The following is a 26,147-nucleotide window of genomic DNA, read 5'->3' on the forward strand; positions in this document are numbered from 1 at the left end:
GCCTCCGCTCCCCATTCCTGGGGTGGATCGCAAGCGCGTGGCCATCAAGCAAAGCCAAGGCATGGCAGGGGGGATAGCAGAAAGTACATTAAAAGACACTTTAGAACTTGTTTATTTGAAAGAGAGAGAAATCCTGAGCACGTGTATGATACAAGGACAGAGAGGGAAAGGAGATAGCTAGAGAAAGATAGGGAGAAAAGAACAGCACTCAGCAGCTGTGTCATTCCCCCAATGTCCATTATAGCCAGGGTTTGGCCCGGCCAAGCCTCGAGACCAGAACTCAACCCAGGTCTCCAACGTGGGTAGTAAGAAGCCAAGTACTTGAACCATCATTTCCTGCCTTTTGAGATGTACATAGGCAGGAAACTGGACCATGGAGCAGAGCCAAGACCTGAACCTAGCTGCTTGGATATGAGATGCATGCAACCCTAGCTGTGTCTTAGCTGTTAAACCAAATGCCCACCCCATCATGCCAACCTTGAAACCTCTTGTGTTGAGGAGTCTCCGTCCAAGTTCCCAGCTTCTTTGGGGGGCCATGGGCTATTGATCTATCCAAAATGATGCTAGCAAGACCCCTTCTGCTCCAGCCCCATTCTCTTAGCTTCACTTAAGCTACAATGTGTGTGATTGGTTTTTTTCTTCTACTTCCATGCCCTTCTGGGTTCTAACCACTTCAACCGAAATTACTTTTCTGGACGTGTGATGCCTTCACAGGTCTTTGCCCAGGCAGCAGGACCCAGGCACAATGAGAATTGCTGGCTTCTTTATTTTCTGTATTTCTCCTTCTGGTCCCCCAGGGTCCAGCGTTCAGCTCTGCAGTTATTACACAAAGGCACTTGTAGTTCTTTGCTGAGACCAGAGGAAAAGTTACACTTCTGGAGGCCAAACATGGCTCTCTCTTACCCCTAGCACTTCAGGTTTCTGTGACACACTATACACATATACATTTATACACACACAGATACTTTGATACATACATTAACTCACACAAGGAAATGGAATTAGAATGTTGAATTTATTTGGTGCAGTAAAATGTTAAGTCAATGTATAACAAAGGTCCCTTGGAAAGCTCTCCAAAGACTGTTTATTGTTTATTATTATCCATGAATTTCAAAGTTTCCATGCCAAATACGTTCTCCCATCTAGGGAATGCATTTTGCAGATGTGATTAAAGATCATGAGACGAAGTGCTCATCTGGATAACTGGGAAGCACCTGGGGACAATCCACCTCTCCTTATAAGAAAGGCAGGAGAGAGGCTGGCACGGTGGCATAGCACAATGATTTTCTGATTGCAACACCAGCATCCCCTATGGGTGCAATTCATGTCCCAGCTGTTCCACTTCCTATCAAGCTCCCTGCTAATGGTCTGGGAAAGCAGCAGAAGATGGCCCAAGTCCCTGAGCCAATGCACCCACGTGAAAGACCAGGAGCAAGTTGTTGGTTCCTGGCTTCAGATTTCCTCAGGTCTGGTCACGGCAGCCATTTGAGAAGTAAACCCACAGATGGAAGACCTCTCTTGCTGCTTCTCCTCTCTCTGTGCCTCTGCCTTTCAAATAACAATATATATATATATATTTTGAAAGATTTATTTATTTATTGGAAAGTCAGATATACAGAGAGGAGGAGAGACAGAGAGGAAGATCTTCTGTCCGATGATTCACTCCCTAAATGAGTGCAATGGCGGTGCTATGCCAGTCCGAAGCCAGGAGCCAGCAACTTCCTCCAGGTCTCCCATGCGGGTGCAGGGTCCCAAGGCTTTGGGCCGTCCTCAACTGCTTTCCCAGGCCACAAGCAGGGAGCTGGATGGGAAGTGGAGCTGCCGAGATTAGAATCGGTGCCCATATGGAATCTTGGCGTGTTCAAGGCGAGGATTTTAGCCACTAGTACACGCTGCCGGGCCCAACAATTTTTTTTTTTTTTAAAGAAAGAAAGAAAAAGGAGATGGCCACACAGAAGCGGTAATGTGACCACACAGGCAGACACTGGAGTGAAGCGGCCATAAGCTAATTGTGTGACAGCCACTGGATGCTGGGCGGGCTAAACAGGGCATTTTCCCCTAGAGCTGTCCAAGACCAGTGCCACATTAGTTCAGTGAAACTGAACCCACTTCTGGACTTTCGAACTGTGAGAGACTATTGTTTTGGTAAATGGCTGGACTGTGGCCAAGATTAATATACCAGATTTAACCTATATTCAATATTGACATACATACATATTCCTGTGTTGAAAATGTCCATTCATTATATATATATATATATATATATATATATATATTTTTTTGCCCATTTTCCCATTATGGACTTTCCAAATTGATTCTCATTTTTTCAGGGACATGAGTATCTTTTATTTTTTTTAAATTTTTTTTATTGCATTTCATTTTTTTACATCGTTTCATAGGCTCTGAGGTTCCCCCAACCCCTCCCGTACCCTCTCCCCATGGTGAATTACTCCACCTCATTGCAGTATTACAGTTCAAATCCAGTCATGCTTCTTTCATTGCAAGCATGTACCATGCATAGCGTGCAGCATCTTATTGTCCAGATAAATTTGACAGTTTCTTGGGGAGACCATCTCTGGTCTAAAAACAGAGCTGGCAGAATATCGTCCCGACCAATGAAAAGCCACAACATAACATCAACGACAATTTACAACATTATGGAGTTAATTGACATGGCTTTGAGTGACTGATATGCTAGAAAATGCAAATTCTTAGCCACATCCTGTGACTACTTCATTGACATTTCAATTTTTGCTTAAATACAACCAGCTTCTTTCCACCTTAAACTGGCTATCAGATACTATTCGGCTGTCTCATGTCTATTTTCATTTTTGTATTTAGCAGTTTATTGTATTGAATTTTAATTTTTACTGAACTTGGCAGATTTTAGGAATAGTCCAAACTGGCTTATAACTCTAACAAGGCGTATGTCAACAGTTGAGGTGCAGAACAGTTTTAGGAGGGGTGTGCAGAGAAATCTTCAATACCCCAGTGAGGAGTAACTGATCATGAATATCTTTTTATTTATGCATACATAGCTTTGCCTCTGCAGGTAATGGAAGTAGAATCCCAATTTGTAATAACATTTTAAATTTGTTTGTAATTTTCAAACGATTATGAGATTTAGGCATTCTGTATTAAAATTCTTTCCATGTTACTCTCTCATTCCATACTTCGGTTTCACATGATGTCAAATGAATGCTTATCTATTTCCTAGGAACACTTTCTTTTTAATTTTTTTAAATTTACTTGGTTGTCTGTTTTTGTAAAATTTAAGGATATGCTTCAGATTTTGTTTACATTTTGAGATTGATGTCAAAATGATGTATCCATCCCCTTATTTGCTTTTTTTTGTTGACGTCACCTAAACACAAGATTTTTTTAAACAAAGGCTGGAAACAGATATTTACCATATCTGTGACCTGTGACCCAGGAACAGCTTTTAACAGAAATTCACCAAGCCCACCTCGCCATTATTTTTGTTATCACAAATATTAAAATGTTCCTCAGCAGATTTCTAACTGCTGGCAGTCAACACCACACTATTGCAAAATTTAACTCAGTTTGTGGCATTATTTGTTGTATCTGCTCCTTTAGACAACCGTAACAGCAGCTCTTTTGCTAAGCAAGATAGAAACATCTTGAGATTTTTTACTTTTCGGAACCTCATGTTTCTACTGCCACTAGAAAATTCTCACCATGTTTGCATCTTGTAACCCTGAATCTTACTCGGACTATTCCAGACTTATGATTCAAGGACAGTGCCTCAACAAGAGAAATCAAAGTGCTGTGTTGACCCTCCTGTTGTCTGCAAACAGGTGTGAAGAGATAAATATGTTCTCGCAGGTGTCTGGATTATGTATCCAGTTGGAGCTCTTTCCTGGATGGAGGGGTATTTTGCACTGTAATATTTAATCAAGACATCAATGTGGATAGAATATTTTCGATTTAAGGGAAGTTTGAGATCCACTAAAATTAACTGTTGGACGTTTGTCCTTGCGGTGGCTGTGAAGCTTAATGTTGTCTTTAGATAGCATCAGCTGTTTTAGCTCTTGAAATGCAATTTTGATGCTACGAGAATCTCTGCCATTTTGCTAATAAAGGTTGCTCGCATTCATTTTAATGTTTGTTATGAATCTGAGAAAGAAGCTTTTGCTTATTTAGATCCACATTTTGCTTTCAGGCGATATATTCTGTTATCACGATTTATCCTTGGTGGTCAAATAATCATGCCTGCCCACCTTGTAAATGCCATTCTCCTTATGTTCAAGATCCCAGTTAACCATACCATGGCCTGCTCCTGTTTGTTCTTCTTCAAGATCTTCCAACAAACAAAGGTACCAGGAACTTTACCATAAAACACCACCTTCACATGCAGCTTGGGACAATCCTGTGTGCATATTTGATTGCAAGCAGAGTCACAGAAAGGGGGGGTGGAGAGAGGGAGGGAGAGAGAGAGAGACAGGAAAAGAGAGAAAGAGAAAGAGAGAGAGATTTTGTGTCAACTGGTTCACTCCTCAAATGACTGCAATAGCCAAGTCCAAGCCAGGCCAGAGCCAGGAGCCAGGAATTCCATGTGAGTCTCTTTCATGACAGGTACAGGAACTCCATACAAGTCTCTCACATGACTGGCACAGGAAATCCATGTGGGTCTCTCACGTGACTGGGGTTCAAGGACGTGGTCCACCTTCCACTGCTTTCGTAGGCACATTAGTGCAGGTGATGTTGTTAGGTCGAAACCCTAGCAACCCTCTCGCATAGAATACTGGTGTTGCAAGTACTGGCTAAGCTGCTGTGCCACAACTCTGGCCCCAATTATTTCATTTCTAATGTTTCTCTCGTTCATCTAAAATTTCTTATGTTGAAGGATATGAGGCAGATACAGAACTAAATTTCTCCAGGTGTGAGTCAACTGATTCATCATTACTTATTTCATAGCCATCTCTCCTCGCTGACTCGTTACAGTATTATCACTACCGTTTGATTACGTATATGCTGTGAAGGACCCCAAGGCCTTTTCATTCTATTCCATTACCATCCCTGCCTAACAATGACAGATATATAAAATCTTTTAAAATCTAGAAATATAAATCTCCATGTTGTTCTTTTCAAAATATTTTAGAAACCTTCAAGATGACTTTTCTTATTACTTCGTCAAGTTAAAAAAAATCATTTTAGAATTCTGATTGAAATTGCATTTGCTGAACCAAATCGATTTTGAAACTAAGCATACGGGACCCATTTGCTCATTTTCAATGTTGGTATTGTTCAAGGGAAACATGGGGTATCTGGATTCTAGTAGGGATACAGATCGAAACCCACAAAAAGAGAGTTGCTCTTAAACACTAGATTGTATCAAGAATATGCAGCTGTGGGCCTGGCGGCATGGCCTAGCGGCTAAAGTCCTCGCCTTGGACGCGCCAAGATCCCATATATGGGCGCCGGTTCTAATCCCCGTGGCTCCGCTTCCCATCCAGCTCCCTGCTTGTGACCTGGGAAAGCAGTTGAGGACGGCCTTGGGACCCTGCACCCGCGTGGGAGACCCGGAGGAAGTTCCTGGATCCTGGCTTCAGACCGGCATAGCATCAGCCATTGCGCTCACTTGGGGAGTGAATCATGGGACGGAAGATCTTCCTCTCTGTCTCTCCTCCTCTCTGTATATCTGACTTTCCAATAAATAAATAAATCTTTAAAAAAAATTTGTCTTTGGTAGCAGTCAGGTTGCAGAGGTTGGTGGCAATTCTTAATCCTGGGACCAACCAATTCTGACTGCCCCATCTCACCAAAGGAGCGCTCACCAGCAAAAAGACCAAGTCCCTGGTTAGTTACTTCCATCCTTATACCTTCACATTCTGGTGCAAATCAGTGCAAATCCAGACCTCTCTCATTTTGGAGGGTGAAGGCCTGGGAGATCTTTTTTTTAATTGGATGGGAGTCATAAAACCTGTGATGGAAATCATGCCAGATCTTACACAGATTCTTCAAAGAGTCTGCGTAAGATGATATATAAGTTTACTTAAGGCAGAAAGGTGCAAAATCTATGCATATTTTATAATACACATTTTCCATAATCTTTCCAAAGACCCTTGGTAAGCATGAATTTACATCTTTTGCACAGAATAACTTGCCTTTTAATTCCATTTCCGTGAACTTTTTCCAATACCCCCCTACTATCTTGTCATTGTCAATTTGCATTCTTTTAGGGGCAAGTTTAGACCTTGATTCTCTCCTTTTTAAAATATTTGTTTGAAAGCCAAAGTTATGAAAAGAAAGAGAAAGAGAAAGAGAAAGGGGAGTGGTGGGTCAGTATTTTATCCACAGTTCATTCCCCAGAAGGCTTTGCCTGCTATGCTAAAATGCTGATCTCTCACTTCCTCCTATGGACCTGCCAGTTGAGCTTATACCAAGTTTCCTGGCTTCTAATATCCTTACCTCTCTTGAAAGCCCCCAATTTTACCTTGATATTCATGAATACTTGCATAATGCTTTATAGCTCATTGAGCATTTTACATGATCATATTTACTCCTTAAAACTATCCCGTAAGTGATGGCCACTGTTCTTATTCTTTCCTGTTTTCTGAGGGAATGGACGCAGACATGAAAGTGACTTGCTAGAAGTCACGTGTAGAGTGCACGGTAGCACTGGAACTTTTCACTCTATCATCACTCCTTGCGGAGTTACTCAATCTTGGAAGGGTAACTTTTTGCTGATACGGCAAACAAGTAAAACAAAGCAAACTAGAATACAATGGAGCAAAACCAAAATTACAACATGGATTCATGCATCTACACGGAATTCAATGGAGTTTTCTATAGAAATTCGGGATGCGGTTTGAGTGTGTAGTCCAAGATTTCACGAGTTGTAAGTGCATCCCTGGGTGTGGTGATAGTGGCAAGAAGTGAGGAAGCTTTCAGAGGTGGGACTAACTGTAAGGTCATTGGCCACAATGAGGAGCGCTGCCCTTGGAAGCCATTAATGGTTGTTCTTGCTATCTAATGCCAGAATTACCTTCCAAACGCCCCGGCTTCCTGTCTGACTTGGCCTCTCTCACATATGCTCATGACATGACACAGGTCAGGAAACCCAGGCTGCGGGATATGTTCGGATCTCTAGCTAACTTCTCAGCATGCAGCACTGGCAGACAGCTTGACAAACAGCACTATGGCAAACCCAAGCCAGCAAATCCCCAAGGAAGTATCCACGGCCCACCGCATGCCTTAGCTCCACCTCCTATCCTCATTTCCCCAGTGGACACCCAACCCAAATAAAAAAAAAAAACAGAAAAACAGGAAAGCAATAAAACAGCCCACTGGAAAGCAAACACATGGCAAAGCCACAGACCTCCGGGCTGCCTCCCTGGCGCATGAGAGCCGAGACAATTGGAGTCTGTAAGAACAACCTCCTTGTGTTGGTCGCCTGCCTTCCAGTCCACTGACTACACAGCACATGTGCTTGCACACACACACACACACACACACACACGTACGTAATCTGACTTGCCTGACTCCTATCCTTCCCTCCTAAACAGGCTCATCCGGCAGAGCACCTGCCAGGCCAAAATGCGTTTGTTAGATTTTTAAACTGTGGATAGAATTCTATTATTTTTTCTATGTTGTTCATCTCTGTTAAGCTGCCCATTGATGCTATTGAATAGGGAGCAGTCGATCCAATCAAAATTCTCTAAATTAAAAGTCATCGTATGGGAAAACTCTGGGTGGGAGGCCTGAATCGTGGTTCTAGGTCTGCCCTTGGCAGCTTTGAGGGCAAGTCTCTCTTCTCATGTTATAAGATGCCAGTGCAAGGGTGGGTGATGTGAAAGAAAAAAGAGTAAGACATCGCACGTATTAGTATTGGGCCAAGAACATACTAATACTGAAGATGCATGGGGTTTGCCCTCCTGAAGTAGCCATGTTGTGCACATAAGGACACATTTCTCAGGATAAGACACTGGACAGACATGTGTCAAAGTCAAGTGTCTCCTAGAAGGTAGCATTGTGAAATGTGAAAAACCAACCTTTAATTACTCCAAACATCCAATTGTAAGCTCCCCCTATCACTAATTATAAGGGAAATGCAAAACTGGGTACAGAAAGCAGAACACATGGTCCATGACATTGTTTTCTGACTGCTGTTGTGCCTTCTGATCTTTGCCACTTAGACAACGACTGTTTGTGGATATGAAAGGACTAAGTCATTTTATCCCCATGCCTAAACATGACAATGTTGCTTTGAAACTGAGGTTTGCTGAAAACGACCGGTGGGGAGCCTGGCCTTGTGTCCCAGCGGGTTAAGCCGCAACTTGCAATGCTGCTGGTATGTTATGTCACAACAGCTCCCTGCTTCAGACACACCTGGGAAAGGTGTCCCGTGTGCTTGTCCCCACCCATCACCGATAGGAGACTCTGATGGCGTTCCAGGCTTCAGCCTGGTTCAGCCCCCAGCCTTTGCAGTCAGTTAGGGGAGTACACAAGTGCATGAAAACCTCTGTCTCGTGTGTGTGTGTGTGTGTGTGTGTGTGTGTGTGTGTGTGTGTGTGTCTGTCTCTGTATCTGTCATTTCCTCTCAATCACTCTGCTTTCCAAATTAAAGCAAAAAAAAAAAATCTTCAAAAGTCAGAAATAGTGGCTCATAGGCTAGCATAATTTCTGAAGTATCTAAAAAGCTCACACTATCATGATTTCCTACAAAAGCAAGAAAATGTTTGCCTGAATATCTCCAGGAACCTGACCAGAGAGCCACGATCCAGGCTCCCACTCCTTGTGACCACCCTGGCTTTCCTGCCTCACACCAATGCGTTGGCCTACCCCTGGCACCCGGCACTGTCTTTCTGTGACAGAAGCTTTGCCCTGAAATCTCCCTTTCCTAAAATAAAAGTATTATTTTTTCATTTTGTTCAAAGGTGGATACATATAGAAGAAAGAGAGATTAAACACCTACATGACTGGATTTGCTCTGTAAGGGTAACTGGGTTTCTGATTTGCCTCTCTCGTTTTGGGATATATGTTCCTTAACAGCTCGATGGTGTATATGGCATAACGTGAATCTGAACAACCTAGCCATTTAGGAAAAATAAGCCTAAATTATAATCCAGCTCCCCCTTTCCATCCTCACCAACTCAAGGAGCCTGGAGCCCCATTGGCCCATCTGACTCTACTCCTTGCTCTGGAACTGGGATCAAAGTTACGCTTTCCTAGCTTTGGCAAAGCAACCATTGGCAACCTCCTTTACTTCTCTGAAGACAATCACGGACACACCATCAGGATAACCTTCCCCTTAAATCAGATGTGGATATTTGCAAGTCGCCAACAACAAGGCAACTGAGAATGGAGCAAGCCAACATCTACTGTTAGTCTCAGAAGCATCTTTGTGGTGACTCAGGCATCAGAAGGCAAGCCTACTGTAACCCAAATGTCATCATCTCCTTGTCCACGCCCAGAACATTAAACTATTAACATTTATGCCATTGAAAATTACATGTATGAGTGCATCATTCTTTGTGTATTGAACTTGCATCTTATAAACAGCTTGAGCCAAGAGGATATGGTTTTTTCAGATTTTGAGTTCAGAAATGGAGTAGCGTATGGAATTTCCTCAGCAAATATTTGTGAGTAATTGAATGAGAGTTGTGTATGCTGACATGACATCAAGAAATATATAATCTTAGTCAAGTTGATTCATATTTATGAACCTCTAATTCCACACTAAGGCAAGGGCTTTCAGGGTGCATCTTCTGAAGTTCATTTTAGCTTCAACATCGCAAACACTTCTTATCATTCAGAGATGTCTGAGGTTAGGTTTTGCTCAATTCTGATTAGTATGAAACAATGAAACAAGTTACAGACTTATCTCAAAAATGGTTAGAATCAGTTAGGTCATGGACATTTCTAAGGTCATTAAGAATTATAATGTCTTTCTTCCTGCTTGGTGGTTTAAACAGCACCATATGTATTAACAGTTTTGTTGGGGTTTCAGTCGGAGAAGGTACATACAAATACTGGTGGTTCCCCCCCATTGCTGTTGGTCAGTTAGGAATGGATGAAATGTATTGGGCCTGGCGTGGTAGCACAGCAGCTAAAGTTCTTGCCTTGCATGTGCCAGGATCCCATATGGGCGCTGGTTCTAATCCCGGCAGACCTGCTTCTCATCCAGCACCTGCTTGTGGCCTGGGAAAGCAGTTGAGGATGGCCCAAAATCTTGGGACCCTGCACTCGTGTGGGAGACCTGGAAGAGGCTCCAGGCTCCTTGCTTCAGATCAGCGCAGCTCCAGCCATTGTGGCCACTTGGGGAGTGAATCAACACATGGAAGATCTTCCTCTCTGTTGCTCCTCCTCTCTGTATACCTGACTTAGCAATTTTTTTTAAATAAGTGAATGAAATGTGGTTAAATGCATAAATGTCAATGTTTAAAAAGAAATATCAGGGTTCTGGCATGGTAGCCTAGTGGCTAAAGTCCTCCCCTTGCACTCACCAGGATCCCATATGGGCGTCAGTTCTAATCCCAGTGGCCCTGCTTCCCATCCAGCTCCCAGCGTGTGGCCTGGAAAAGCAGTCAAGAACGGCCCAAAGCCTTGGGACCCTGCACTCTCAAGGGAGACCCGGAAGACCCTCTTAGCTCCTGGCTTCAGATTTCCACGGGTCATCCACAGGCTTCCAAAATGCTAATCATGAATACAAAACTTCAGGCATAAGGAAGGATGTGATTGCTCGTCAGGTTTCTGTTTATTGGCATCCACTTTCCCTTCAGCCTCTTGCAGCTAACCATACATCTTTAATTATAAAATCTGAGGACCCAGCATGATGACTCAGTGGCTAAATCCTCACCTTGCGTGCACTACTGTCCCATGTGAGTACTGGTTCATGTCCCAGCTGCTCCACTTCCCATCCAGCTCCCTGCTTGTGGCCTGAGAAAGCGGTGGATGATGAGCCAAAACCTTGGGACCCTGCACCCGCCTGGGAGACTAGAAAGAATCGCCTGGCCCCTGGCTTCTGATTGGTTCAGCTCTAGCTATTTCAGCTACTTGGGGAATGAACCAGCGGACAAAGATCTTTCTTTCTGTCTCTCCTTCTCGCTGTAGATCTGCCTTTCCAATAAAAATAATCTTTTTAAAAAGCACAAAATCATAAAACCCACATAAGATCTGAAATGCTTCAAAATGTTGCAGATTCTGAAAGTTTCTGAGCACTGGCACTGACACACGGAGAATTTTGCTTATGTACAGAAGTATTAAAAACAGTATATAAAATACCTTATTCTGTAAGAACTAAGTAAAGGAGGCATATTTCCAGCACAAATGAATTTCCTTTTCATATATGGCTCTCACCACCCAGCTACCACAATGTCTGCTTGCAGACATTTCAAAACCTTAAGAACCCTTCACCTGAAACACTTCCAGCCCAAATATTTCAGGTAAGACCTGCTCTCCTGCAGCACATTACCCTGTGTGCGCTCGGCTACTCCCTTCTCCAACTATCCAGTTTCCCCAGCCCAGTGCAATAGCATCTAACAGGCTAGATGACACTAGCGATACAGTGGAGAATACTACAAGTTGGCATGCAATAACAGCAGGAAACGTATCTGTGGCCTTCACCCTCGGGGAGGTTTTCAAAAATTATCTTGGTTTTTTTGGCCATTTTTGATCACCAGGCTTTTGTGGCCACTTTCCTTGTTGCTCTAAAACTTTGTCCACTTTCTTTCTTTCTTTTTCCATCTCAAAATCCCCAATCTTTTTTGAATTATCAAGAAAAACATCAGGCATTTTGAGTAATTTGGATTTAACTTTAAAAAAAATGTGTATCTGAAAAGCCAAGTGACAGAAGAAAGAGAGAAAAGAGATCTTCTACCTGTTAGCTCAACACTCCCTTATCTCCAAATGGTTACAGTGGCTCGGCCTGAATTAGGCTGAAGCCAGATGCCTGAAACTCCGTCCAGGTCTCTCACAATGGGTGGTAGAGGCCTAAGTACTTGGGTCATTTTCTGATGCCTTCCCAGGCACATTAGCAGGGAACTGGAGTGGAAGAGCAGTATTTGAAACTCCAACTGCCACTCCCATATGAGATAACAGCATCCCAGGTGGCAGCTTAATGTGCTTGTGTCTCAGTGTCCAACCATTGACTTGGGCCTTCTAATTAGACAGCTACACTTTTGCATACCCAGAACAGTCTAGAGAGGCCAAGTTGTCACTCAACACCTCTTGTGTGATTAGGTCATTACCTCCTGGGCATCCTCTCAAGCTTAGGGAGGAGAAGTTGGTGGGGCTGGAAGGCAAGACCATGATTCTGGAACCTGCCGGTAGCTCCTATGTTAGGCTCAGCTCTGTCTCACGCCTGGCTGATACCAACTGCTGGGTGGAAGCCCCAGATCCTGCTACAGCTTGCCCATTCTCTGTCCTTCCACTTTCATATCTCTTCTGTCTTTGTATTTCATTCTTTCTCTCTCTTTTGTTGTTTTCTCTCTTACATCGTTCCTCAAACCAACATCAAGATTTCAACATGAATCTGACCCATTGGTTTAAAGAGATATATCTGATGTCAATCTTCTTTCAACTCGCACCCAGCCCAGCCTCTACCACCACCCCAGGCTGCAAGGAGCTGCCCAGTCTTCAGAGGTATCCAAGCGTTTCCTGAGCAGTCATCACCCTCCTCATATCCAAATGGTCCAGTGGCATTTGGGGCATCTCACCAATGCTCTTAGGAAGCTGGCCTGGCAGTGTGAAGGCGTTCACCATGTCTCAGATGAAGGGAACATGATTGTCTGTTATGGAAGTGTCCTTACCTTCTGTCTTCTTTTAGAATCAGTTAAGTTGAAGATGCCTTAATGACCCAGAGAAACTGAATGCAGCATTTATAAGAATTTTCTAGAAAAGAGACAAAAGCAAAGATCCATCTCTTAGAAAACCATCTTGGCACTGCCAGGGATAGAGGCAGAGCTGAGGAAGAAGATAACCCACTCAGTTTTCTTTCTCTTATGAATTTTCATGCAACAAAAACCATAGCATCATTCATATCTATTTTCTAAAACCAAAAAAAGAAAAAAATCCACACATTTAAGAGTAATTCTGACCCCAGTTTTAAGCCCCACCCCTTTTCTCCAGTCATGCACGTATTTCGACTTTTTATTCCTTTATTACCACAAGGAAAATGAAGACCATTATGACAGTTGGCAGACATAATTTTAGAGAAATGCAACTTCTTATCAAATAAGCCTGCAGTAGGTATTTGACAAGCAGAGTTCTTCAATATAACTTCCAACACTAATTTAATGAGAAGTATCAAATGAATTTTTCTATTCTGATATCTCCCATGAGACAAATGATACTTTGCAGGCCTATTTTTAACAAATGAATTATTGACTTAAACTGGTACAATTAATCACAATATAATGGGATCAGGGGATGTTAGGGGCTCATTCATCATAGCCATGACGAGTACCGACTTTTCCCAGAAATGAAACCCTTTAATCACTCTGAGATTAAGAGTTACATGCTTTCAAATTTCAATCAAGGCCACTGGCAGCAGAAGAAGGAGCCAGTACTAGGGCAGAACTCAAAAGGGGCACCTTCCGAGCTTGCTATCTGCAGTTAGAACTCCAGTTCTCACGCTCTCTCTCTCTCTCTTTAAGGTTTATCTACTCTTATGGCAAAGGCAAATCAGATCTATGAAGTGAAGTAGAGATAGAGAGAAAGATCTTCCATCCTCTGACTAACCCCCCAAGCGGTCACAATAGTTGGTGCTGAACCCATCAGAAGCCAGGAGCCAGAAGCTTCTTCCGGATCTCTCAGAGAGGTGCACGTGAACCGGTGCCCACATGGGATCCCTGTCCTAGCCAGGTGAGAGCTGAGCCATTGAGCCATGTTGCTGGGCTTAGAATCCCACCTCTGTCTGTTCTCTTCTGTAGTGATGAGAACATGAGTCCTTATCAAAAGGCAGTGAGGTCATGAGTGCGCTCAGAGGTGACACTCCAGTCATCTAGACTTGTCAATTCCTTTGAAAGTTTGTATGACTCCGAACCAACTGTCCAACTTCTCTGAGCTTCACCCTCCAGGGAGGACAGGGGAATCTTTCCCCTACCCAGGACCATTTAAATGTTTATAGCATCACTTGCAGGCCATACAACATCATCAACTTAAAAATGAACTTGTTAGAGCTTTATTGAATTGTGTGGTTGCCTTGCCTTGGCAGGACCAGAGCAAATGACTTCATCGTAGGCCTTCTACGGTCTGTGGCTCAGGCGTCCCCCACTTCTGTTAGGTGGTTATTATACAACCTCTCGAAGTTCTCATGAAGATCAAGTGACGTCACCCATGCCTTCATGCTTTGGACAATTTGGAAACACAGCCCTTTCCACTTCATCCTTACAGCTGGTGTGGGAGATGTCCATACTCCATTTCCAGGACTTGAACTTGTTAGATACTTGTGACTAATCGGGGAAAAAAATGCAACAGTATATGAAAGCCAGGTAACTCAACGGGAGGTGCTGTTCTTCTGCATTTAATGAGTGTCCCAGGTCCAGTATGGAGCCCTGCTGGCAGAGAGAATTGAGTAGGACCTGATGCTTCGCTCTCCAGGACTTTATAACTCCAGAGGCAAGAGTCACACTTGCCCTGACACAAGGAAATGAGAGTTATTTGTGGTGAGGGTTTTTTTTTTCTCCTACTCATAAAATATATATAGATATAGAAAAAGATCAAGCAATACAGAAAAACTAACCAACTGCTCCCTTCTCTGTCTGGTGATTGGGTTTAAATATTTTTCCTTTCCAATAGTCATGCTGTGGTCATAGCGTCAAGAGGTGGGTCCTTTGACAGGTGATCGGGCTGTGAGCCACCTGCCATTCCCCTTGTAGGCCCCTCTTGCTCCTTCTTGTTTTGTTTCTGACTGTGACATGACACTACTAGGAATTTTTCATCAGATCCCCTTGAGTTTGGGCTTCCCAGCCCCCAGACCTATGAGGCAATCCACATCTACTGTCTGAGCTCATGCAGTCTCTTTATCATTCTCGCTCTCTTTCATTCCAACAACCCAAACAAGCATAGCTTTCTCTTTTACAGACTTCATTTATTCTAGTCTGGCAAACTGTGTTCTTTTTGACCAATTTCCCCTCCAATCCAGAATTCTAGGAGCTTTCCTGGAAAAGTGAACAGGGCTTCAAACTAGTTCTTAAAAGTAGGAAGTAGGGCCCAGTGCTATAGTTTAGTGGCTCAATCCTCACCTTGCAACTCCGGAATCCCATATGGGCATCAGTTCATTTCCTGAATGTCCTACTTTCCATCGAGCTTTTTTTGTGGCCTGAAAAAGCAATCAAAGGTGACCCAAAGCTTTGGGACCCTGCACCTGTGTGGGGAGACCTGGAAGAAGCTTCTGGCTTCTGGATTCGGATCAGTTCAGCTCTGGCCGCTGTGGCCATTAGGTGAGAAAAGCAGATGGAGGATCTTTCTCTCTGTCTCTCCTCTCTGTAGATCTGACTTTCCAATTAAAAAATAAACAAATCTTTTTTTAAAAAGTAGGAAGTAATGTGGAAGACATTTACTTCAACCCTTATTTTTGTAGGTGATCACACTAAGGCTTAACAGTGTTCAGACATAAACATCGAGCAATAGGCTTGGGTCAGGAATCTGAGCATGCTATGTTCTGTGTGGATCAATAAGCCACTAAACGAAGCTGTAAACACTGACTAACATCACAGGTAAGGCATGTTGCTAGAAAAGGCTGAGTTTAAGGAGCAACTGAAGAGATAAGATAGGGTGATGAAAAGCCTGTCTTGAATGCTGGTATTATTGTTCATGACTTTATGCTACGTATTTAAGGGGGAACAAAGAGCAACTTGCACTGCCCTAGGAGTCCACCACCTGGTGATGGGGAAGAACTTGCTGTAAGACAAAGCAGAATGGAGTACAAGCCCTGTAGGGGTACAGTACGTTAAAAAGAGGAAGTTGATCAGGAAACACTTTGTGATTGCATTCGTGATGGATTGCATCCGGAAGGATTGGTGGGATTTTGTCAGGAAATGGTGATGGCAGGGAAAAAAAATTCTCCGAGAAACTCATATGCAAAGGCCCAGCAAGGTTTTGTTTTTGTTTTTGTTTGTTTGTTTGTTTTTTAAACCACAAAGTATGCTTAAGAAATACCATTCAATTGACTGGAACACAAGAAACTTCTCGACCAGTCAAACCAAGCAAGGGGTCCTAGCCAAGGTTGGATTTTCTTGAATGTCAAGCCCAGTGCTTGCTCAAAAATCATGGACAGTGGATGTCCTCCCTTAACACTTGTAGTTACCTTGACAACCGCCCCCCAAAAAACCCATCCTTTTACATCCCTTAAACTGCATCCCCAAACCCCATGAACTGTGTCCATAGAATGTGGGCAGATGTGGTACAGATCACTTCCTGCAATCGAAACCTCGTGTGCATTCATTCTCGGGCTCCTTCTCTTTGACAACTCAGTGCCCAGGTTCACCAGAGCCCAGGCTATGACACTGGCCATCACAAAGGCTGTGCTAGTCCCATGGAAATTATGACAGCGCATGGGTGACATCACGTCTTATTTTATCTACCTTTTTGTCGCGCCTTGTGTAAAGCAGCAAGTCAATCAACTGAGGAAGTGCACACACAGCCACATAAACCATCCAGTGGAGAAATGGACTCATGAGCATTCCATTGCATGCAGAAATCAGCATTCAGACAATGAGATGCAGGTGGACTCTGCTTCAACGGAGAGAACCTGAGAGGGAGATGACTTAGACAACCTTCGCCGTCTTCTGTCTTCTTGATAAGAGCCATCTTACCAGGCGGGAGGACACAGTTTATTTTGCTTTTTGCCTTCATTTCCCTCATGAGGCATCATGGCGAGCAGTTTTCATAGACTTTGTGTACATCTGTGTGTTTTCTTCTAACGTGTGTTGGCTAACATCTTTTGCTCATGCTCTTATTGGATTATTTGAGTTTGGGTCCTTTCCTGCGGGAACTGGGGAGTTTGTTGTGGTTTTCTTTTGCAATGGAGTTGGTGGAATTTTCTCACCTGTCCTGAACGTTAGCCCCTTATAGATACAGGCAAACAAATATTTTCTCCAAGTGGGTAGATGCCTTTACACCCTCCACCTGTTTTTGTTTTCAGGAGCATTTATCTCAGCGTCATTCCATTTGTCTGCTTTGGCTTTTGTTTGGGGGGCGCTTTTGATGTTACATTAAAAGAAAATTGCCGTGCCTGGTATCGTGCCTAGCAGCTAAAGTCCTCACCTTGAACGTGCCAGGATCCCATATGGGCACTGGTTCTAATCTCAGATGCTCCACTTCCCATCCAGCTCCCTGCTTGGGGCCTAGGAAAGCAGTCGAAGATGGCCTAAAGACTTGGGACCCTGCACCCATGTGGGAGACCTGGAGGAAGTTGCTGGCTCCTGGCTTTGGATCGGCACAGCACTGGCCATTGCATTCACTTGAGGGAGTGAATCATTGGATGGAAGATCTTCCTCTCTATCTCTCTTCCTCTCTGTATATATGACTTTATAATAATAAATAAATAAATCTAAAAAAAAAAAAAAGAAAATTGCCAAGACCAATATTCAGAAGGTTTCTTTCCTCTACGTTTTCTTGTACCTCTATCCCATTTGAACTGATTTTTGTATATAACATGAGATAGTGGTCTAACTTAATTCTGTTACGTGTGGATATCCAGTTCTCCCAACACGGTTATTAAAAAGACTATTTATCCCTGGTTCGGGTTCTCTATCTTGCTCCACTGGATTATGTGTGTCTGCGCCATTACAATACTTTAGATAGTATAATAACTCTAACTGTGTTCTTCTGTCTCAAGATTATTTGTACCTTCAGGGCCCATAAATTCCATAGGAATTCAGGTTTTATTTATTTATTTATTTTTTTCCTATTCTTTATCTGCTGCTGGGATTTGGATAGGCATTAGATTACATTGAGTTGCATGGAAATGTTAGCAATATTGGTCCTTCCTCTTCACATATATATGATGCCTTTCCATTTTAATTGTTTCTTTCCTAATTTCCTTAATGAATTCTTACAATCCTCAGTGCACAAGTGTACAAGTTTTTTTCACCTCTACCTAAGTTAACTCCTAATTATTTTATTAACAGAAGCTTGCGTGCACTATTGGTGGGAACACAAATTAGCATAACTGTTACAGAAAACAGTATGGAGTTGCCTCAAAAACTTAAAATAAATAGCACTACCTGGGCCCGGCGGCATTGCCTAGCAGCTAAAGTCCTTGCCTTGAACTCGCCAGGATCCCGTATGGGCGCCAGTTCTAATCCCGGCAACTCTACTTCCCATTCAGTTTCCTTCCTGCTTGTGGCCTGGGAAAGCAGTCGAGGACGGCCCAAAGCCTTGGGACCCTGCACCCGCGTGGGAGACCCGGAAGAGGCTCCTGGCTTTGGATCGGCATAGCATCGGCTGTTGCGCTCACTTGGGGAGTGAATCATCGGACGGAAGATCTTTCTCACTGTCTCTCCTCCTCTCTGTATATCTGACTTTGCAATAAAAATAAATAAATCTTTAAAAAAAATAGCACTACCGTATGATACTGCAACCCCTGCTTCTGAGTTTAGATCCAGAGCCAGGTAACCAGGCTTGCCAGGGGATGCCTGTATGCCCACATCCACTGCAGTGCCATGCACGACAACCAAGGCACAGAACCAGTCCAGATAACCTTTGACAGATGAGTAGATACTTGGGAACACCATCTATAAAGAAAGAAATGCTGCTGTTTGCAAAACCACAGATGAAACCAGAATAGTATGCTAAGGAAAATAAATAAGAAACAGGACAAACACTATATGATCTCACATGGATGTCAAAGCTAAAATAGCCACATTTGGGGTTTTTTTTTTTTAAGGATTTATTTATTTCCGTTGGAAAGGCAGATTTACAGAAAGAAGATGAGACAGAAAGAGGGATCTTCCAGCCACTGGTTCACTCCCCAAACGGCTGCAATGGCCAGAGCTGAATCAAACTGAAATCAGGAGCCGCCATCTTCTTCTGGGTCTCCCACATGGATGCAGAGTCCCGAGGGCTGGGGCCATCCTCTCCTGCTTTCCCAGACCATTATTGGGTTGCTGGATCCGGAGGGGAGTATCCGGGACATGAACCGGTGCCAACATAGGATGCTGGGCCTTGAAGTCGAAGGATGAACCTATTGAGGCACCACATTGGCCCTAAACTAGCCGTGTTTATAGGGGCAGAAAATAGAGTGATGGCTTCCAGGGCCGGAGATGAAGGGGAAAGGAGGTGATGTTAGCCAAAGGGACTAAGCCTTCAGTTCTAAGACCAGTGCATTCTGGGGTCTGCTCCAGGGCATGGTGACTAAGTTAACCGCGTTGTACAGACTTCGTATTTGCCAGAGGATACACCTTAAATGTCCCCATGCTGTACACACATGCTTAAAACTAGGCAGAGGTGACAGACATTTTCATCATCTTGATTGTGGTGGTCATTTCACAAGATACCAAAGCAGCAAAGTGGGTATCATAAATATGCAGCTATGTCAACCACTTTATAGAAAAATGAAGTTAGAAGAAGCTAATTTGGGCCCAGCGTGGTGGCGCAAGTGGTTAAGGTCCTCGCCTTGTACGCCTGGGATCCCATATGGGCGCCAGTTCTATCCCGGCAGCCCCTGCTTCCCTTCCAGCTCCCTGCCTGTGGCCTGGGAAAGCAGTCGAGGACGGCCCAAGGCTTTGGGACCCTGCACCCGCGTGGGAGACCTGGAGTAGTCTCCTGGCTCCTGGCTCCTGGCATAGCATCAGGCCGTTGCGCTCACTTGGGGAGTGAATCATCGGACGGAAGACCTTCCTCTCTGTCTCTCCTCTCTGTATATCCGCCTTTCCAATAACAAAATAATAAAAATAAATCTTTAAAAAAAAAGAAGAAGCTAATTTTAGGGTAAAAATGGTTACATCCCTGTATAGTTATTTTCACATGGCTGCTTTCCATGAACCTTTTTGAAATATCTGTCATATACATGCGTACATGTCTTATGTATTCTATGGTGGACAGGACATGCTACCCCAGGCGATGACTGAACACATGAACCCTGTGAAGAGCAGATAACTGGACACACGCACCCGATCTCACGTGGAGCTGTGAAGTTAGATGTGGCTGCGGCAGACGTGGGCTATGGGAGTGGATTCCACAACTCACAGAGAACGGATATAAAGTCCAATGCACAATCCACATTTCCGCAGCACAAGGGACAGACATCAAAGATTTCTTAAAGCAGCGATCAAGTAAAGAAGGATCCAGGAAAGTCTAGCTCCTTGCAAGCCGCAGGAGGCAAGATTGTCAACAAGGAAGCGTGTAGAGCAGGTGTGGAGTGGGAATGCCGTGACTGGGATGGCTGTGGACTCTGTCCCACAGGAAATAGAAAAGGCTGACTCTGAGCATAGGTAGAAAGACTAGCGGGATCAGGGGAAAGTGTAGATCTTATTCCCTGCGAGGATAAAGTGTATGGTGGCCAATAGAACAATAAAGGAAGAAGAAGCCCAAGGACTTAGTACAGAAGCAGAACCAGGAAGGGTCTGAAAAGGTGTCTTCCCAGGAGGGAGAGTGGAAGCTGGGAGAAACAGAGAGCCAGAAAAGAAATTACATTGTGAGAGATATCACACAGAATGTAACGGAAGTCACCAGAAATGAATCATCGGCAAGGTCCTTAGAGTCAGCTGAATAAAGTGAGGAAAGAAAAAAGGGTAAAGGAGGAAGTCACGGTCTCCGAAAATGCAGGAATTCAAGACCCAGCTGGTGAAAGAATCTCCAGCCGTAACAACCGTTAATTGCAGCTAACGCTGATGAGAAGTGCCAGGTCGTTCGCTAGGCCATTTCTGTGTATTGTCTCATGCAATCCTTTCAACATCCCAGTGGGCAGGGCCTTGTCACAATCCCATTTTATGGGTGGTACAATGAAGGAACTAAATGAATGAGCCACTCACTCAGAGGTACACAGTTGATAAGTACCAGGTCTAAGATTTTGGCGTAGTCCAGTTAGCTAGGGAGCTTAGATGTTGGGCTGTCTGAGATCATTGCTGCCACCCAGGTGAGCATGGCTGGGGTCTGGCTGTGGAGATGGGAGCGTGGCTGGGGTCTGGCTGTGGAGATGGGAGCATGACTGCGGCCTGACTGTGGGGTTGGGAGCATGCTTTGGGCCTGACTGTGGATTTGGGAGCATGGCTTGGACCTGAACTAGTTGTTGAGAGCATGGCTTGGACCTAACCATGGAGTTCAGAGCATGGCTTGGGCCTGACTGTGGAGTTGGGAGCATGGCTTGGGTCTGACTGTGGGGTTGGGAGCATGGCTTGGGCCTGACTGTGGGGTTGGGAGCATGGCTTGGGCCTGACTGTGGGGTTGGGAGCATGGCTTGGGCCTGACTGTGGGGTTGGGAGCATGGCTTGGGCCTGCCCATGTTGTTGAGAGCATTGCTGGTTTGATATGGAAGTCCTTGAGACTTAAGCAAAGAAAGCACAACCCTGAGTCGGATGCTATAGTCCCTAAGGAAGTCTGGAGAAAGCTGCACGCCATGGCAGGTGAACTTCAACACCCACGAGGTACTTGACTAATGGGCTCTTCACTGTTGGGCGAAGTGGTGGGGAGAGCGGATGTGCCAATCCCACCTTGTGCCAGCTAAGAGGATGGAGTGAGGCGATAAGAGAAGGATACGTTGGAGAAAAGATAACCACATAGGAGAGGCACTGCCCACCCAATGCTAAGAGGCAAAAAGGTGCATAAGCAATTCTTGGAGGGGATCCGTGAGTTTTTGTTTTAAATATGAAAGTACCAAGGGTAAGAGTGCACCCATTATATTGTCCAAATATAGGAAAAGAGAATAAAAGGAAAAATAAGCCTAAGGTTAGGAAGGGTGGAATTTTGGACTTGGGACTATGACATGCACAATCAAGGTTTAGGAGGAAGTCAAGGTGTAGGGTGGCGGGAGGACCTTAGAAGCAAAGACAGAAGAGGAACAGCACTGAGGCAACTGTTGGTGAAGGTCAGAACTAATGGTTTTCACCTGGTGACCACCGGGGGGCGCTCCACCCTTCATCTCCTTCCAAGGGTCCCCCCGTTCTGTGGACCAGTCCACACCTTCAGTGAGCTTTCTATCTGCAGTTCTTCAATAAGCTACTTCATCATTCTGTGAGATGAAGATCCTGACAATGGAGACCAGAACAGTCGTTGGAAGAATTAAATGAGATACTACTACACAGGAACATGCGCTTATCTTGTCAACTCAGGCATGAGATCAGCACAGCTGCCAAAGAAGAACCTTCCCCTCCCCGGGTTGTCAGAAACAAGTCCATGAGCTCTCCTGGGCAGTGCGCCAATGAAGATGCTGTGTAGTCCATTCATCTCATTGGTCGCCATCCTTCTCTCTTGTGCCACCCAGTGGCTGTGGTCAGAAAAGCAAGGAATGCTGTCTCCAGCTTTTATTTCAAGGGCAGCGTGTCGGGCAGAACTCCAGAGTCAAGCATCATGAGGCGCTCTGCGCTTTGAGTGATATCCTCTCCTCTCTTTGACGTGTGTTTCTCCCTCCCTTACCTCTTCTTCATGACAGAGTGGAGAGATGGCGACTGAGGTGAGGGGGCTGGGCAACATGCGGGAAGGAGGAGACGCACCGTGGCTTGGTGGGGCTCGTGACGCAAGCGCCCGCGGGCTGTAACGAGCATAATGGCCATGTGGAGGAGCAAACGCATGCATGCCTCGTTCCCATCTCCAGAGTCTCTCTCTCTCTTTTTTTTTTAAGATTTATTTTTATTATTTTTTTATTGGAAAGGCGGATATACAGGGAGGAGAGACAGAGAGGAAGATCTTCCGTCCGATGAGTCACTCCCCAAGTGAGAGCAACAGGCCGATACTATGCCGATCCGAAGCCAGGAGCCTCTTCCGGGTCTCCCACGTGGGTGCAGGTTCCCAAGGCTTTGGCCCATCCTCGACTGCTTTCCCGGGCCACAGGCAGGGAGCTGGAAGGGAAGCGGGGCTGCCGGGATTAGAACCGGCGCCCATATGGGATCCCGGGCGTGCAAGGTGAGGACCTTTAACCACTTGCGCCACCGCGCCGGGGCCCCAGACTCTCTCTTGCAGCACACACTCACCACTCCAAGCTGGAAGGTAGCTGTCTCTGGGCACACATGAACTTGAGCTAAGCGCAGGATGCGCCCAGCGCTGCCAGGATGGACTTCAGGAGCAGCAGGTAGCTTGCTTGAAGTACCTTTGCATGGTTCTGCGTGCCTTATGGTCATGTTGCTCTTTTCTCTGAACCCTGAGGACTTTCCTCCGGAATACACATAGGCCAGTTACTTGAGAAATAAAATGTGCTTTTCATTAAAAAAAAAAAAAAAAACAAAAACCAACCTCTTGACAGCTCCAGTCCCCAAAAGGCATTTCCTGGCTGGTATAATTGAGTGCCAAAGTTTTCAATGACACCATTTCTCTACAAGGAGGAAAAAGTAGAGAAAGTAGAGGCTGTCCTCGTGTCCCCTGCTGAAAGTCCTCCTGTCACCAGGGTGGGATGAAACTCGCCTCTGGAAAAGCACAAGGGAAACCTAAGAGGGAAGTCTCTTCCGAAGTTGAAGAGCAGAGCTCTCATTATCCCTGCGGGATGCTGGAGTCGCTCCGCTGCCTCTCACTCTCGTCCAATCCCTCTCCTCCCCACCCAGGCGCCGTTTTCACTTCCACCAGCCAGGGGAAGTACATAGCTAGGCTCATTTTTAAAAGGCAGTGGTGAGGACTCAGCACGCTAGCCTAGTGGTCTTGAACATACCGGGATCCCATATAGGTGCCGGTTCTAATTGCAGATGCTCCACTTCCCATCCAGCTCCCTGCCAGTGGCCAGGGAAAGCAGTCGAGGACGGCCCAAAGCCTTGGGACCCTGCACCCGTGTGGAAGACCTGGAAGACACTCTTGGCTCCTGGCTTCGGATTGGCTCAGCTCCGGCCATTGCGGTCACTTGGGGAGTGAATCAGCAGACGCAAGATCTTCCTCTCTGTCTCTCCTCCTCTCTGTGTATCTGCCTTTCCAATAAAAAAAAAAAAATCTTTAAAAAAAATTTAAAAGGAGGTGGTGGTGGAGAGTTACCCCAGAGCATTCGGGGCACCACCTCAAGACAGAGAGGTAGATTTTCCAGCCCCATCCAGTGACGCAGATCACCCCCCTAGGAAATTCTCACAGACCAATGAAGATTCATCCTGACTGAGGGATGCTTGTCATATTGTAAGCCATGCTGTGCAGCAGACTCCCTTGTCTGACCTGTCCACATTCCTCGCCTTCAATAGTCAACCGAAAGGCACAATCGCTCGCGTACACTGTTGAGCTCATGCATAGCACCTACTAGCCCTGCTCAACTGGCGTGTCTGCTGCTTCCGTGCAGCGTTTAGTAGATCCAGCTGAAGCAAACTTCTCAGTTACATCCTGCAGTAGTGTCCTCCAGTACTGCTTCCCATGCCGGAAACAAGCAGAGTTTCTTCCAGGAGCAATCTTAACCTATCCAAGCTCTCAACAGAGAAAATCAAAGTGTGCTAGGTTCCAGAGCAAGTCGCTTACCCCTCTGCTCTGCTATCTGACCCACAAGATCTGTGATACTTTAGTGTTCCGTCTCAGATATCTGGATTTATCCAGGGTGCTATGGGACCAGACCAGCTATGCCTGGGATTCAAATGCACAGCCTGAGTGGGAACCCACCTGCTCTGTCCTGGACCCACGTCTGCTCTGTCCTGGACTCAGGCTGCTCACTATAGGAGCCACCAGCCTGGCCATCCAATGGGCGCTTACATTCCTTGACGTCACAGTTGAAAACCCAGCTCCCTAGTGGTAAGAGTTATATTCAAGTAGAATAGGGACCGTGTCTTGTATGTGCGTGAGGGGGGAGGGCGCGGGACAGGAGAATTTAGATTTGCACCATCACAGGAAGTTTTGTTGGGTCAGAAGGCCTCAGGTCAAACTTCTGGAGCTCTCCTGCTGACTCCAGAAGATTGCTTTAGTCATCTCACACAGCCCAGTGCACTTGTCTGAGTTTCCCAGGCGTTCCAGGGGCACAGCAATGTGGCCCTGGCTCCCTGGCTCATTTCCACCCCGCCGTGTCTGGCCAAGCAGCAGCAGCACCTATGCTTTCTTCCCGTTAGTACAGTCTCGGCCACAGGTGTCTCATCAGCCACCCTTCTTCCTTGACAATTACGATCTTCCAGGTCAAAATCCATGACATGGACATGCCACGGTCAGCACGCCTACCAGTGCCCCAGGACCAAGGGGAGCAAGAGAGGTGCTTCTGGCTGTGTAGCCACATCCCTAACAGGAATACACATAAAGAAAAAAAAAAAAAGCCACCTTGGGCAGTGGCAGGAGACTCGGTTACAAGAGCAGAGTCGGGTTTATCACCCTTGTGCTGTCCTGTGACCCAAAGCACAGTCATTGATTTTCTGTCCTTTGGGAAATACCTGGGCTCATTGTGCTGCCCTTGGCTTGATTCAAACATTAAAATGTGTGCAACCGTGAGTAAGGCGCTCTCTCTCTCTCTCTCTGTTACCCACTCACTTTCTCACTCTCTCGTGCTCGTTCTCACTGTCTTTCTTGGCCAGGGGTGGGGATAAAGAAGAAGGAAATGAAAGTAAAAATATTGCCCAACACACACATTCACATTTTAGTTATTCTCCATTTTTCTTAGAAACTCTCCCTCCCCCCCCAAAAAAAAACATCATATGAGAAGATACTTTCAAAGGTAAATTTGTAGTAAATTGAGGCTGCAGTAACTTAGGCTAGCATGTGGGTAGCTCTCGTCATGCTGGACTCAGACCACTAAGGTGTGTGCGTGTTTCTGCTCGCTTCCAGGCTGCAGTGTGTATCTTCTTAAAGGCATTCGTAGTCACCAGGAGTCACCCAGCCCTTTCCCTTGCTGTTCCCCCTTCTCCATCTAGTGATGCGCTCATCTTGAGAATCCTGAGCAGGAAAACATGTCCAGGAATGGAAGACGGAGCCATCAGCCTCTGAGCACCAGCCCCCGGGCCAGGGCTTCCTGTCTGGGACACACCGAAAGCCACCCTTGATTCACACAAGGCGCTTTTCCGGTTTCATGCCAAAATGATCGCTTACCTGACTCTTCTAAATTGGGACACTTTTGCTTGGATGCTATTATCCAGGAATTTTTTTTTTTG

This window comes from Ochotona curzoniae, unplaced genomic scaffold (genome assembly GCF_017591425.1).
Source record: "Ochotona curzoniae isolate NIBS_2020 unplaced genomic scaffold, NIBS_Ocur_1.0 contig_1976, whole genome shotgun sequence".
Classification (NCBI taxonomy): domain Eukaryota; kingdom Metazoa; phylum Chordata; class Mammalia; order Lagomorpha; family Ochotonidae; genus Ochotona; species Ochotona curzoniae.